At 48.9% G+C, this 15,608-nt stretch overlaps 1 pseudogene; it reads left to right on the top strand.

Moving 5' to 3' along the window:
- The window catches only part of LOC102501808 (dihydrolipoyl dehydrogenase, mitochondrial-like), a 32,888-nt pseudogene that overhangs the window by 8,020 nt on the left and 9,260 nt on the right, over positions 1-15,608 (top strand).

A 15,608-nucleotide genomic window follows, 5' to 3' on the forward strand; every position in this document is an offset into this window, starting at 1 on the left:
AAAAATAAAATATAATATAATACACATATTTAAAAAATAAAACAAAACTATGTTTTCAGGACCAGCAATTTGTGTAATGCTATGTTGCTTGACTGACCGCGGTTTGAGTCCCAGACCCAGGCTTAAACTCACACTGGGCGCGTGTGCGTGTGTGTCCAAGATCCCGAGAGGAGAATGGAGGAGAAGGTATTGTGGTGTGGCCATCACTCCCTGGGGGGTGATTTCTTGCTTTCTGTCTCTCTGTCTCTCTCTGTCTTTCTGGAGAGTGCACGTGCCCTATAGCAAAAACCTCTCAAAAAAAAACAAACAAACAAAAAAACCCTATGTTTTCAAAGACAATGTGAGTGTGTGTAGAAGTATTCATAGTACAGTGCTGAATGAGAGACACAAAACCTTATGGTCAGTGTCTTCTGTGTCTTTCTTTCTTATCCTTCTTCCAGCTCTGTGGCTCCAGGATCAGATCAGAGTATAGAAGGTTGAGTTAGGGGGTCCCAGGTAGACGGAGCACATAGAGAATAACCTCGTGCAGGGATTTATAAATTCCTGCGTTCTTGATACTGAGCTTCTACTGGTACAGTCTGAGCTCGCCAGTTTCATGGAAGGAGGGGTTTGCTGTGACGGGTCCAGCCAATGCTTCACGAGGAGCATTTTGGAAGGGTGGCGGCATGCCGTAGAGCCTAGTCGGGGACCCAGCTCCATTGTCATGCTCGGGCCACCTGGCTGCGCTGTCACACCCTGTTGAAGCTGGCTGTGGTGACGATCACATCATACCCTCTCTCTCGTCTCATGCAAGGGACCTCGAAAACTGACACACCTTCTGCTCGCTTTCCACAGCCACTGTGACTTTTTCGTTTTTAGTTAAGGACAAACTAGGACAGCTTTTCCTTCCAGACCTATACGGTTAAATATTTCCATCTGAAAGCATTTCACAATGATATCGGATCAGCTGAATTGGGTTAGCTTGTCTCTACCACCAGCCTATTGAGTTTCCTTTACCACTTCATTGTGTCATCCAAGATTTCATTTTGTCCTCACCTGAGAATATGATTTGAGATAATATAATCGGAGAAAAAGAACTATAAAAACTGTTATGCACTTTTGTGCTGAAGGCCTCGATTTGAGTCACCAGAACATCAAAACCCCTTCTTAATACTGTGTTGTTGGAAAAGTCACGATGTGTTTATTCTGTTTTCTATGCAAAAATATATCATGACTTTTCCAACGACTCAAAATATTAGGCAGCTGGAGGCATCAGGGAATTTTCAGTCATTGTAAATGTCTGGGATTTGGGGGTCTACTGGAAAGATCACTGCCCTGGCTTGTTTCTGGAAAATTGAAGTTCTGAAATGAACCCAATACAGTTATGGTAGAATACAATTCCAGTGCGTTTTTAAAGGCCTGGCACCATGTTTGGGGTGTATACCTGTGGCCTTAGCTACGCTCTCGGTGGTATCGGGGACTGTAAACTTGGGGAGTCCCAGCTAGCTCATGAGGTGTGATTTCAGAGGTGGTTCAGAGCGAGGGATGCAGTATTTTATAACCCTTGAGGTGACCATCACCATTCCAGACATTGCAGCAAACCCTAGCGTGACCATGTGCAGCCTTCCTTGTCCTGAAACAGGACTCAAGCAAGGAAACGGGGTCCAGCGGGTGGCATGGTGGCTAAGGTGGCCGAATACCACGTGCCTGACTGGGCAGTTTGAGACCCGAAACTGGCAGCTTGAAAAACATGACAGGCACGTGTGTGTGCATGTCCGAAGTCCTGAGAAAAAAATGGAGGAGAAGGAATTGCATCATGGCCATCTCCCCTGAGAGGTGCTTTCTCACTTTCATTCTCTCTCTGCCTCTCTCCTGCCAGCATGCATGCACTATAGCAAAATTTAAAATGAGAGGAAGAAAGGAAGGGAGAAAGGAAGAAAATGAAGAAAGAAAGAAAGGGAAGAAACAGAAACAAAGGCTGCTTGTATGGCCAAAGGAGCCAGATCCCAAACGACTGACCACACAGTTTGAGACCAGCCCCCAGCAGCTTGGAAAACATGCTAGGAGTATGTGTGTGCGTGCTCCAAATCCTGAAAGATGGAGAGATGGAGACGCAATTGCACGGACACACCCCACTGAGGGCATTTTCTCCCTCTCCTCTCCTCTCCCTCTCTTTTTGGCAAATGCAAGGCACTCTCTGGCAAAAAAAAAAAAAAAAAAAAAAAAAAAAAAGAATAAGTAATATAAAATGTTGTGTCCAGTTCTCTTCCTTTTAGGAATCAGGAAACTATGTTCCAGGAGAACAATTTGAATTTTGTATGCTTTTTTACCTATCATGAAATCTTCTTCTTCATGTTTTTTTCCCCCAACAACTTGACAATTTGCAACTATTATTGGCTAGCAAGGTGGCGTGCTGGGGTAGGCCCTGGGCTGTACAGGTGGCTGATCTCAGTCTTCAAAAATAAACAGTCGGATGAAAGAATGTGAGAATGGTTGGCTGAATAAACAAGGGTGCGGATGGGATGTGATTAATATTATATGACCTGGACAGTAAATGGATCATTATTCAAAAATTAAACTTTAATTGTGTCAGACCAAGTGAAGTTTTGCTTAACTGATGTCTTAACTGCAAAACTGCAAAATGTGCAGATAGTGTTTCAATTAGAGGCCATTATACATTGTGACACCAACGCATAATTACCGTGGGACTTTTGGGAAACTTAGAGGGATGAACTATTGAAAATAGTGGTCCTAGGTGTCGCCCAGGGATAGCCACTGTAACTATTTCAAGACAACCATTTGACCAAACAGCAGTTTTTTACGAGTGCATTCCAAGATGCTCCAAGGAGAGTCCCCAACGCCATCCCGGTTCTTTCCCGATGGCAAGCACACGCCAGATGGCGGGGCAATGGTGACGTAACCTGACTCAGGGGAAGATCCTGGGTTCTGGGTTCTGGGTTCGCATCCCATGGCTTCGTCGATCCAGGCCGGCTAAGGCTGCGCGCGGGCCACACCCTGAAGACTTGATGGACTGAGTCCCTCTCTCTTTCTTTCTCACTCAGAAGAAATAGATAAATAAACTTAAATAGAAAAGAAGAACCAGGCACCCCAACTGCAAGGCTGCCCCTATGCATGCCTTACCAAAGGCGTGGAGTAAGCAGGATTCCTCTCCGGAGTGTGATCCGCAGCGTGCCCCGCTGTGCCCGCCCGAGCCCGAGTCTGCACGCGGTGCTGGGTACCAGGAGCCCCCTGGTCTGGCGCCTGCACGGTATCTGCTAGCTCCAGCCACAGCAAGTGCTGCTTCCGCACCACCGGCCCGCCAGCGGCCCTGCGGGGGCTCCTCTGCCTGACAGTCTTGCCCGAAGGCCGGGAACATCTTCCCAGTCAGAAGCCCGCCCTGTGCTCCCGTGCTTCGCCGGCGGCTGCCCTGCATGCACAAGGCAGGCCGCACTGGCCGGGCGGCTGGACGTGCGCTCCTGGCAGGGTGGGCCCTGGCGAGTCCGTGCTCCCGCTCGGCCTCTAGCTGAGGTGGCTGCAGGGGAGCCAGCCTTCGTGACTGCTCGGGTCGGAGAGTCCTCTGCGCGGCTGCCCGGCCCTCCTCCCCAGGGCAGGCCTACTGCTCAGGTTGCTGGGACGCGTCCTGTAGTGGACCTCTAGTGGACTGAGCCCTCCAGGGAGCGGCTCAGAACCTCACCTTCCAGAAACTACCAAGGACTAACTCACTGACTCTCTTCCCGTAGTCCAGGCCATCATCTCGGGGGTGGGCGGATGGGCTCTTGTTACCGTCGCTGTCATAGAAACCTAAGCGCTGACACCTGTTTCCTTCCTTTCTTCCCAGGGACCGATGGAAGGTAAGTAACGGGTAGCTGAGAGGCAGCAGCCATGGGGGCTTATGAATACAGCTCGGGGGGTCTCTGAGACAGTGTCCCAGGCACCGAGCTAGGCTCATACCCGCTCTACCAGAGATCTCCTCATAGTAAGCCTTGCAGATGATATTTCTCATCTCACAAGTCCATTTTTATTTTTCCTCTAAAGATTTCTTGATACTACTTCTCATTTTCCACCAGGTACTCTGGACACTCTCTATTTATTTATTTATTTATTTGTCAGAGGACACATGTACTCACCAGACAATGGGAGGAACAGGGAGAGGGGATTTAGAGACTATTCAGCATGTTTCCCAGGATGCTGGGGCCAGGGCTGGAATCACTCTGGGGCCATGTGGGGTCTGGCTTCCTTAGCCACTCGGCCGTGGGGCTGGCCTATCTCTGGGCATTTTAGAAGGCACTACCCAGTAGAACTTTCTGTAATGTTCCACATCGGTGCTGTTTAGTTACATGTGGCTACTGATAGTCTGAAATGAAGCCAGTATGGCTAAAGAATTCAGTTTCTGTTTTCATTGACTTTAATTGACCAAATTCAAATTCAGATAACCACATGGGTTAATGGCGACCTTGTTGGACAGTGTGGCTTTTGACTCTTCTTCCAAGACTTGCAAAGTAACGGGGTCACTCATCTTTTACCAAATTTGGTTTTTTTTCTTTGTTATATTTTTGTTATGAGAAGTTTTTGCTATAGGGCACGTACACTCGCCAGAGAGACAGAGAGACAGAGAGGGAGAAATCACCCCGGGGCGGGGGGGATGGCCACACACACACCCCTTCTCCATTCTCCTCTCTGGGTTCTGGGTACACACGCACCTGGCATGAGTTTGAAGCCACCCGTCCAGGACTTGAACCGTGGTCGACTCTATGGGAGTCAGTGACGCAACCATTATGCCATCTGCTGGTCCTTCTTTGACCACATTTCTCGTAATTTTAGAATGTTTTTTGGTTTTGAGAAGTTGAAACCAATTCTTGACAATTTATGAAAAACTCAATACATAAATAAAAGTACTGGAAGCAGCAGTGCATTTTCCGAGTTAAAGGTAGTCCTTGGAGTGTGATGGGGATGTCAGGAGAAGCCCAGGAGGCGGGACCACAGCTCCCTCGGTGGCCGGCTCCAGGCTGCAGGGGTCTGCTGTGGTGCAGAGATGCCTCACTTCTTCTGTCCTGGTGTTACCGGCTTGAGGTTCAGAATCCGGGAGGAGGGAACCAGCAGTTAGCGTAATGGCTATGTCGCTGGACTCCCACGTAGTCGACCACGGTTCGCGTCCTGGACCTGGTGGCTTAAACTCACGCCGGGCGCGTGCCCAAGATCCCGAGAGGAGAATGGAGGAGAAGGGATTGCGGCATGGCCATCCCCCCTGGGGGGTGATTTCTCACTTTCTGTCTCTATGTCTCTCTCTGTCTGTCTGGCGAGGGCACACGCCCTATAGTGAAACCCTCTCAAAAAAAAAAACAACAAAAAAAAACCCAGAATCTGGGAGGAGTGCTCGGTAGCCAAGAGCTGACACGAGCCCTCCTTCTCTGCTTCCCCGGGAGAACAAGACACTCATCCGGGGTGACCGCACCCTGCGTTCTGTCCCGTGATGAGTCAGCCAGTGCCTCCCAAGGATGTGGTGCCCTGCGAGGACCATGGCGAGGTGCTGGTTACCTGGCAGACCCGCGAATACCCCGGGCCTGTGGGAGGTGAGACAGCGTCATGAGATGGACAGAGGTGAGGAACGATGAAGCCACCCAGTGTTTCCCTGCCTGCCCTCATGCTGGGACATTAGTGATGATAAACTGATGCATACCACCAGCTGTCGTTTGAAGACCGTTGAGCTCATTTTACACGTGACGAGGTTTCAGTCTTCATAGATGGAGTCCCCCAAAACTGACTAATGCATTACGGGCAGGCTATAGACTGCTTCTCTAGAAATGAGAAGGCAGCAAGGATTCAGACGGTGCTTTGAAGGGACTCCAGACTCGTATGTGCACACCGGGTCGCTCCGACGTCTAGCCAGGCTTAATGTGTGCACGACACAGCGAGCTTTGTTCAGCGCCAGCATCTGCGGCAGGACTGCATCTCCCCTGAGGGGCCAAGGTGTGTTCTGGGGGAGGGAGAGGAAGACATTTAAAGTATAAAGTACAGGTGTACCTCTGTCTATATGCAATATATCTTCAGGGTTAGCATTCCAGGGGAAGGGAGCTGATTACGGAAAAGCTTTTAACGTAGAAAAATGCTTCCTAAGAGGCTAATAATGCAGAAAGTCCAAGAAAGGTGCCAAGTTTACAAAATGCGAAGCATTGCAGCCGAAAGCCAAAGGCATCGATCCTCACGACGGTTTTCTAAAGGCTCTTTGTAGCCACATGTTTTGGGTTCCTTAAAACATGTATGTGAATGATTTTTCTCTAGCATTTTCTTTATTTCCAGTTGGAGGAGTCAAAAAGGAGAGCCTTCTCTCCAGACGTTCCCTAAGGATTCAGGATAGCTGCATGACCCTGGGGTCGGGGTCCTCTAAACATCCCCCAGTGGGCGGCCTTCTTCCTCTTAGGGGAATTGACCTCCAGAAGGAGAATAGAAAGAGTTCCCCAAATAACTTCCCACTCGGAAGGCACTGTGGTAGTAAAAATGACCCTGAACCAGCGTTAGGGGGACTTACAGCCCACCAGCAGTCTGGCCTCCCAAGGCTGTGCCGTGTGGGGTTGCATTCGGTAACGTGTATGGCCTCATCCTCATTTAGAAGTCTACAGTTCAGGGTAAAGAAACTTTCACAGAAGTTATTTTCACCTGAAGAAGATCCTTCATCTTGGATAAAGCTTCATCCACTTGTATATATGAGCTGAGTGAAACTGGTCATTGAGTCCATGAAAGGCCAGGAGACGCCCCAAAGAATCTGCATCCTAGGGTCTCCGTGTAGCTGGAACATAGACTCTGAACATACGGGTGGTCCATGTGAGAATGCACTGCAACTAGATCTAAAAGCTGACGTCTGGCAATCCCTTTTCTCAATTCCTAACTTTTCTAATTATTGACAGTGGCAAGAGACCGATGGGAGATCCCTGGGATGTTGCTCCAAAGCCCAGATTCTAGCAGGACTTTGATACGGGGCAGGCCAGGGCGAGGGCAGTGGTATGAAGAAGGGTGCTTCTCAGCAAGGCTAACAGTAGTGCCAGGGCCATGACTGAGGGGAGCTTTCTGTGGATAGCGGAAGTCTGAGTATGAAGGCAATAGCAGTAATTTATATAATAATATTTATAAAAGATTTCATATGCGCCAAGTGCTCTTCATACACTATCTCCTAGAACTGCTTCCACCCTACAACTTTACAACTCCACGCTTATCATTGAAATGACGATCTCAGATAAAATGGCTTGTTTAGTCACACAGACGAAAATGTACTAGACCTAAGACTTGAAGTCGACCAGTTGGATAGCGCTTGGCTCTAATGTTATATACATGTATGAGGGGTGAAAGCCAGAGAATTCCTTCTGATAGTGTACCAGTCAGCTAGGGCAACAATAATGCTGTCTAACTACCATCCCCAAACTTGTGGCTTACACATCCAAAATTTATTTTTCTTGCTTATCGGTCTATATTGAAGCTCTTCACCTTGGTTGGGTTCCAAGCTTCAGTCAAATTCAGAACTTTCTTGGGCCCGTTTTTCCTGTGCTGATCACAGAAATGCCAGCACATGATGTTTCTTAAAGCCTTGATTCTGAACGGGCAGGCCGTCACCTTCTCACATACTTTGCGTTGACAAAAGGAGGTCTACAGCCAATACTGGGGAACTGGGGCCAGGAGGGGACGGCAGTACCTGCTGCAACGTGAGCGACTGCCAAGGCAAACAGCAGAGGAGGCGGGTGTCTAATTCCAGAGCAGGGGGGCATGATGACAGACAGCTGCAGTCTCACCTGCCACAGCTAGAACTTCTCAGGTACCAGGGCTGACACTCAGTCTTTACCTCTTACACGCTCAGGGTAAAGGAGAGTGAAAACTCAGGGCACGCAAACATTTTATGCCATTTCATGAAGCATTACGTAGCTTCGTAGATGCAAAGAGCAGTCATCACACTTTCCTTTCGTGTCTGGTTAACCGTGGAGCAGCCACGCTTTCACAAGAATACCCCTGCTAGGCGCACAAAGCCTCCATAACATCCCGCTACCTGCCCTGTCTTAGAGTAACAGTGATTTCCTCACGTGCGTGCTTTAATGTGTCATAGCCCCTTGCCCTGTGGCCCCCCTTCCCACATCCAGTGCTTGCGTACTGCTGAGGCGTCCTGCCCGCCCGTCGTGGTTCCAGTCATAAGCCTGTCAGTTCCTGTCAGTCCCCCACCTCGCTCGCCATTGGTGTCTCACTGTCAGCCGCTTCTCCCTTCTTTTCCTGCTGGTCTTGCAGTCTCTCTATCAGCCATGGGTAAAGGCTGCAGGACCCAGGATTTTAGAGATTTTTCCCAGTTCATTTACTTCTTCTATGAGTAAGACAGAGGCAGAGAGACAGCACCCAGCAGGTACTTCTTCTATGAGTAAGACAGACAGAGGCAGAGAGACAGCACCCAGCAGGTCTCCATGCCGATCCACCCTCACTTTCAGCCGGCCACAGATCAGGGCCCGTGTGTGCCCAGCATTCTCAGGGAGCCTCTGGATGTGGATCTGGGACCGTCCCACGAGGGTCAGCCTCTCACAGCACACGGTGCTTCCTTGCTGGGCCACTGTCTGGCCCCAATTCAGTTTTTTAAACCTTGTTTATTTTATTCATATAGAAAACGCATGTGCAGAGAGAGAAAGAGAACGAGAGAGAAGCACCCTTAGCAGGGCCTCGTCCTGCCATAGTTCCCCAGCTCAGCAAGCTCTTGGACACCTGTGCATGGACCTGGAGTGTTTCTAAGCTGGCCCAGGGATCGGGAGCTCAGTGGGCCACGTGGTTTTCAGTGTTGCTGTTCAGCTTTGCTACCAACTCTGTCACCGGGCTGGGCCCCTAACAATTGTGAAAATGAATTTAGCAAGTTCTGTTCAGTTTTGCTACCAATTCTGTCACCGGGCTGGACCCCTAACAATTGTGAAAATGAATTTAGCAAGAGGGTGAGTACTGGGAGCCGTACCCCAGCCGGGGTGGGTGCACAGGAAGGCGACAAGGGTGAACAGGAATCAGACTAAGAAACAGAGACAGTATTGTTTTAAATATTTTTGGGAAAATATTTACATGTCAACTATTCAAATTGTTGAAAAGAAAATGCCCAACACCCAAGTCACACATAAACCTTCTCAATTCAGCCCTACCTACCAAGTATTCTGTAATATGCCATCTGCTAGCAAAGATCACTCTCTTTTTCTTCCTTCAATGTCTTTCTCAAGATAATCCTCTGTTGTGGTTGTTCTTTTGATAACTACTGGTTACAATGCTGGACTGGAAAAGTCCAGGTTATTTTATGTTATAAATTCTTTCATATATCCTTCTCTAATCCTCTCTGCCAGGCAGAACTATTTATGATGTCAGGCCATCTTTCTAAGAACTTCTATTGACATACTTGAGATCCACCTTAGTTCCATAGTTTCCTGATTAATCTTCAGATATGACATTCCAGTCAAAGCCCTAAAGTATTTCTAATTTTGTGACTTGGGGAATGGCAATCTTCCCTTGTCCTGAGAGTAAGGGTGGCTTATGGTCTTTGGGGTAACAGCACCTCGTGGATGAGTCCCTGAGCCCCTCCCGGCTACTGAGATCCTTCGCCCATTAGTAGCTTTAACCTAGACCTTTTTAATACTTATCTGTGTAATCCCCAGTAGGAGAAGTGAATGTGGCGTTCTTTATTGACATTCTCCAGGAGGGTGGGATGAGTCTAATGGGAGTAATTCCTGTCCTCAGCCGCTGCCTTAGTGGATCCGCATTCCTTCAGGATTATTGTAAAAGTTATAGTAAGGCTGGGGGTGCCTTTATGGGGTACCAGGGTATGGCAATAAGGCCCATGGCAGAGAAACTGAGTGCAGGCCAGTACAGTAACACAATGGAGGTGAGGTCCAGAACTCATAAAACTGTTGACCTTGCAAACAGTTGTCCTCAGCCGAGTCCTTGCTCTAGGCACGAGGGGCAGTTCTTTCACACTCAGCTTGTGTTAACTGCATGGTCCCAGCAGGTGAGATTAGGTACCATTAAACACACAGCGATTGGGTAGGCCTGGCTTCTGAAAGCAGGGTACAAACCTGCCAACCCTCCATACCCAAACCGCAAGCCACCCCTGTGGTGTATTTGGACTTCAGCTCTTTCTCTGACAAATGCACGTAAAAGGACATACAATGGTAGGTGACAGAGGTAGGTGTCAAAACACACTCACTATTGTTCCTAGTAACAAAAAACTGGAAATAAACAGTCATCAAAGGGAAATGGTGAAATAAAATTTACAGGTTCGCATAACAGAATATAAGTAGCCACAAAGGAATGACATGTGCAGTATCATGGGAAGGTGGACAGGACATCATTGCTCAGGGGAATAACAGTCTGGTTTAGTTACTTATTTCGATTATTCATTCATTCAAAAATTGAATGTAGTCCCCAGACACTAGAGCTACAGTAGGGGAAAATGAACCTTTTCCATAGCGTACCTTCTCCTGGAGGAAGCACAATGAAGCAAATAAACCAAAGCAACATCCTAGTGCACTTGGCAGTGAAGCCTGCTAAGGAGAAGCGGAAGGGAGTGTAGCTGGGCTGGGACACAGTGGTGGGCAGTGAGATTTCAGATACGGTGGCAGAGAAGGCCTCTGTGTGATGGCGACTTGAGGCCTGACCCGGGAGGGTGTTAACCGGGTAGATAATTGTCAGAGGGTATATTGGAGGAGAGACCAGCAAGGCGGAGGTTCTCAAGTGGGATTCTGCTCAGCTGATGCAAAGATAAGCGGCTTCCGAGACTAGAATGGGACGAGTGAGGGAGGCCACGGGAGATGAAGGCACCGAGCCACGTCAAGGGTCTTTCCTGGCTCTTGGTTAGGACTAGCTTTGACTTTGGGGGCAATGTGAAGATACTGGGAGTTTTGAGCAGATGGCATGGCATGCTCTGCTTTAGACAAGAACAGTTCTGGGGGGGGGGTAGCTATTTTGAGAACTGACGAGAATAGAAAAGGGCAATGCTGAGCAACCTTCGAGGGGTGACTGCAGCACTCCAGGTAAGAAGGGCCGGCAGTGGAGTGCCAGACATGTGACTGGACCACACGGGAAAGGTCCTGGGTGAGTGTCCAGGGTCTCCCTGAGCATGCTGGGTATTCCAGTGACCCAGGCTAGCTGAGACAGGAGTGGATTATAGTGTGTAACCCTGTGGACAGTGCCTCTCTCTCTCTGTCCCTCATGGAATGAATAAAAGAAATATTTAAAGAAATAATAACCAAGATAAGGGCGGATGCTAGAGACTGTAAGGGGAGAGGGCGGGTGGTGGAGGGTGAATGTGAAGGACAAGAGAAGGAAACGTTTGAAAGACAGAGAAATGTGACAGTCTCTGCTGAAAAATAAATAAATAAAGGGGCCAGCAGGTGGCATGGTGCTTAAGGTGCTGGACTTGAAGTTCAAGCCCCGGACCCGTTGGTTTGAAAATCTTGCTGGGTGTATGCATGTGTGTGCCCAAAGTCCTGAGAGGGGAAGGGAGAAAAAGGTATCGCAATGTGACCCCACTCCCTCATGGGGGGGCTTCTCACTTTCCTTCTCTCTGGCTCTCTCCGATGAGTACAAGCCCTATGGCAAAAACCTTAAAAAGGAAAAAGAAAAGAAAAGAAAGAAAGATGTTGTATGAATCATCATGAGACTGCAAATACAGAATGTGAAATTGATCTGAACTGATTTATTCTCTGCCATTACTGAGGAGTATGACAGACAGACAGACACATGAACCACAGACCAAATGAATGAATGACCAAGATAAGATGCAGTGGTCGCTACACTGCGGTAGTGGCTGAGGAAGACTTCAGGACAGGTGTTCAACTGGAATCTGTAAGATTTGCTGATGGACCACTTGGGTGTGAGTGGAGCTGAGGATGACTTAAAAGGTTTGTTTGTTTGTTTGTTTGTTTGTTTTTTATTTGCCGGAGGATGCATGAACTCACAAGAGAGAGACAGAGAAAGAGAGAGAGAGAGAGAGAGAAAGCGCCCCAGGAGGGCATGCGTATGTCATAGTCCCTTTGCCTACAGGTCTCTGTCCCATCAGGATTTGATACACATGCACACGCACATGCCCAGCATGCTTTTCAAGCTACCAGGCCAGAATCTGAACCATGGTGGGCCAGATGAAATCCAGCTCCTTCGTGCAACCAGCAGGCTCTGGGGCTGGCCTGATGTCCAAGATTTTTCATCAAAGCCCAGGAAGGCTCGAGATCCTTCAGAGAATCAATAACATTTGCAGGAAGTTGCTGAAAGTTAAGTCGAGTCTAGTCTTGTTCTCATATAACCTACACATGCCTGGGCACATAAGAGTAACGAGTTTCAGTGAAATGTCTGAAATAGTATCCAGCACCTCGATTAAAGTCAGGACTTCGGAAGGATATAATCACAGATGAGAGAGATTTCATTACTTTGTTTATATCTTTCCATGTTGATGGAATTGCTTACAACACAATCCATTACTTTGCAACTGATAGAGAAACCCCTCATTTCTGGTGTTCTGGGGTGGGTCAGTTCCTAGAGGGCTCTGTAAAGCACGCAAGGTTATGTGAGTGTAGACTGTGGGCATTTTCATGAGCCACGAACTACATTACGGCCATGATGTTCAGTCCACTTCTTGGTTCTAGAAATTGAGCAAAATGAGGCTGAAAATATATTTGTGCTAGTCACTTTTGCTGCATTGGGAATGTGATGTCTTCTGTCTCAGCAGGCCGTGTCCTTAGAGCAAGGAGGAACTGTAGGCCCGGGGCAGCGAGCTGCCCTCTGAGGGCTGGCAGTGCTGCAGGCTCAGTCAGCCCTCCACAGCCTAGCGGGTCTCACCTGGGCAAACTGTCCACTCAGTGGTCACGGCGAGCAGAGCCTCCTGACCGGGAGTACCAGACTCGGGCCACGCCTGGCTCTGTGACCCTACACCCTGCACCCACTTGCTCTGTTGTCCTTGGGAAAGAACAGGAGGAAGTGAGTATCGGTTTCCTACACGCCTCTCAGATCAAGGATGGTACTCAGAGGTACAGGAAGCTCTTAGCTACCAGATTACTGGGGAGGAGGCACTTTGATGCATTCATTTAAAATATTAGACTTGAAAATTTCTGAAGATCAGGGCCATCTGAGTTGGCAGCCAACAATGGCTCCATTGCATAGTTCTCTTTGTCCTTGCAAGGGGAGAACTTCTTTTCTTTTCTTTAAATACTTTTTCAGTTTTTATTTTTCAAGTTAAAGGGGTAAGGCTTACTTTTGACCTCAAAGTAACGTTTAGGATAGGGTATGAAACCAAAACGTAGAAGGCACCAAAGTATTAAATAACATGTGGAGGGGAGTATCGTTCATTGCACTCACGGTTCAAGAGCTGTATTTTCTTTAACCTTTGAAGATCACTTCTCTCTTCCCAAATGTCAGGGCTTTCCCTCTTAGCCGCCAGGATATATAAGTCCCAGATCATTTTCTTAGGATGACAGATATACGGGGGAAATTGGAACTAAATCTGATACAAGCAGACCTCATCGATGCTGGGAGGAGAAACGCCAGCCTGACAGGGAGGCTGAGGCGCTGCAAGTGAGCGAGAGTTTATTCAGGCCAAGGGTTGAGGACAACACCCAGGAAATGGCAGTACTGGTGAGCACTGGAAAGGTTGGGACGGCTGCTGGGAGAGCTGGTTTATACAACAGGGAAGGGCAAGGAGGGGAAGGAATAAGGCATCACTCTATTTAAAATAAGGCAAGCAGAGCCAGCAGTTGGCATAATGGCTATGTCGCTGGACTCCCATGTAGTCGACTGCGATTCGAGTCCTGGACCCGGTGGCTTAAACTCACGCCAGGCACGTGTGCATGCGTGCCCAAGATCCCGAGAGGAGAATGGAGGAGAAGGGATTGCGGCGTGGCCATCCCCCCTGCGGGGTGATTTCTCACTTTCTGTCTCTCTGTCTTTCTGGCAAGTGCACACGCCCTATAGCAAAAACCTCTAAAAACGTGAGGCCCGCAGTGATGCAGTGTTCCTTAGTCAGGATTTTCAGGGATGTTGTAGCGAGTAAATGTAGGAGTCACACTGATGCGTGGCCATCTGCTACACCAGACTGCTTTTGTTAACAATATGTCTGTAAGTAACTAGGGCATGCTGTGGGTGTAACCAAGGCCTCAGGCTTTTTCCTCTCTTGAGATTTCTTTCTAAATGAGATTTTTTTCCCTTAAACAAGTATTTATTTCATCTCATTTATTATTACTTTTTAATTTGAACAGAGAGAGAAAGGAAAAGTGAAAAAACAAGCTGCCAAGCCTGGGACTGGAACCACAGTTGGACATATAGGAGTCCAGCACCATAACCACCACACCACCTGCTGGTACCCCTTTTATTTTTTTCTTTTTTTGGAGAGGTTTTTGCTATAGGGCACGTGTACTCTCCAGAAAGATAGAGAGAGACAGAGAGACAGAAAGTGAGAAATCACCCCCCAGGGGGGATGGCCACGCCGCAATCCCTTCTCCTCCATTCTCCTCTCGGGATCTTGGGCATGCACGCACACGCGCCCGGTGTGAGTTTAAGCTGCCGGGTCCGGGATTCAAACTGCAGTCGACTACATGGGGGTCCAGCGACAGAGCCATTATGCCAACTGCTGGTCCCACCGGTCCCCTTTTGAGACTTTTAAGGACCTCTGGTTCTGTTACTCCTCTGAACTACTTTTCTTTGTCAATATCAGGAAACGAGGCGCTGAGATGTGCTGAGGTGACCACAGCCCGGCTCCATCTGCACTCGGGTGTCAGGAGGTTGCCCTGGAGTGCGGTGCGGGAGGGCCCACACACACAAGCACAGAACAGCGGCTCTCACAGTGCAGTCCCTCTGGGTCCTTGTCAGGGCCTTCGACCTCGTGGGTGCTGCCTGGTAAACTCCCTCGGTGTCTCTCCAAAGCGTCATGAAGGAAACTGGGCCCCATCTTCCAAGTGTCGGAAGTGTTCCTTCCCTCCTCTCAAATTGTGTTCTTTGTCTTTCACAAAAGTTCGTGTTTGGAAGGAAGAGTGAAGGAGACAGAGCCTGAGGGAAATATTTCTATACCAAACACTTGGTTGACAGGGCAGAAAGAAAATCGCAGACGATGGCATGAAGAAGGCGGTTCCTGAGGCAGGATATTGTCCAATGGTGGCACGGCCAGGCCTACGTGGGAAAGGCCCTGAGTCCACGCCCCAGAGTCTCTCTGAACGTGGTGGGTACCTGTCCCTGTGACCCCGGCCAGCCGAGTTGGAGGTGGGCCAAGGCGTGAAGACCCTGTTGGGGGTCCCGATTCCCTGTTTCTCTCTGATGAGAGAAGCAAGCGTAAAAGGGAGGAGTTTCCCTCCCTTCTGTACTCAAGAGCTATTGCGAAGCTCTGACTGCAAGGGCACTTTGCAAAGCCGTGGGTACCCTCTGTCTGGGGGGCCTGCGCTGCAGGCTCAGACCTCGCCCCTACACTGCTCAGATCTCTCCACTACACTGCTCAGACCTCTCCCCTACACTGCTCAGACCTCTCCCCTACACTGCACAGACCTCTCTCCTACACTGCACAGACCTCTCCCCTACACTCCACAGACCTCTCCCCTGCACTGCTCAGACCTCTCCCCTGCACTGCTCAGACCTCTCCCCTGCACTGCTCAGACCTCTCCCCT

Source organism: Tupaia chinensis, unplaced genomic scaffold (genome assembly GCF_000334495.1).
Source record: "Tupaia chinensis unplaced genomic scaffold, TupChi_1.0 Scaffold143802_1, whole genome shotgun sequence".
Taxonomy (NCBI): Eukaryota; Metazoa; Chordata; class Mammalia; order Scandentia; family Tupaiidae; genus Tupaia; species Tupaia belangeri.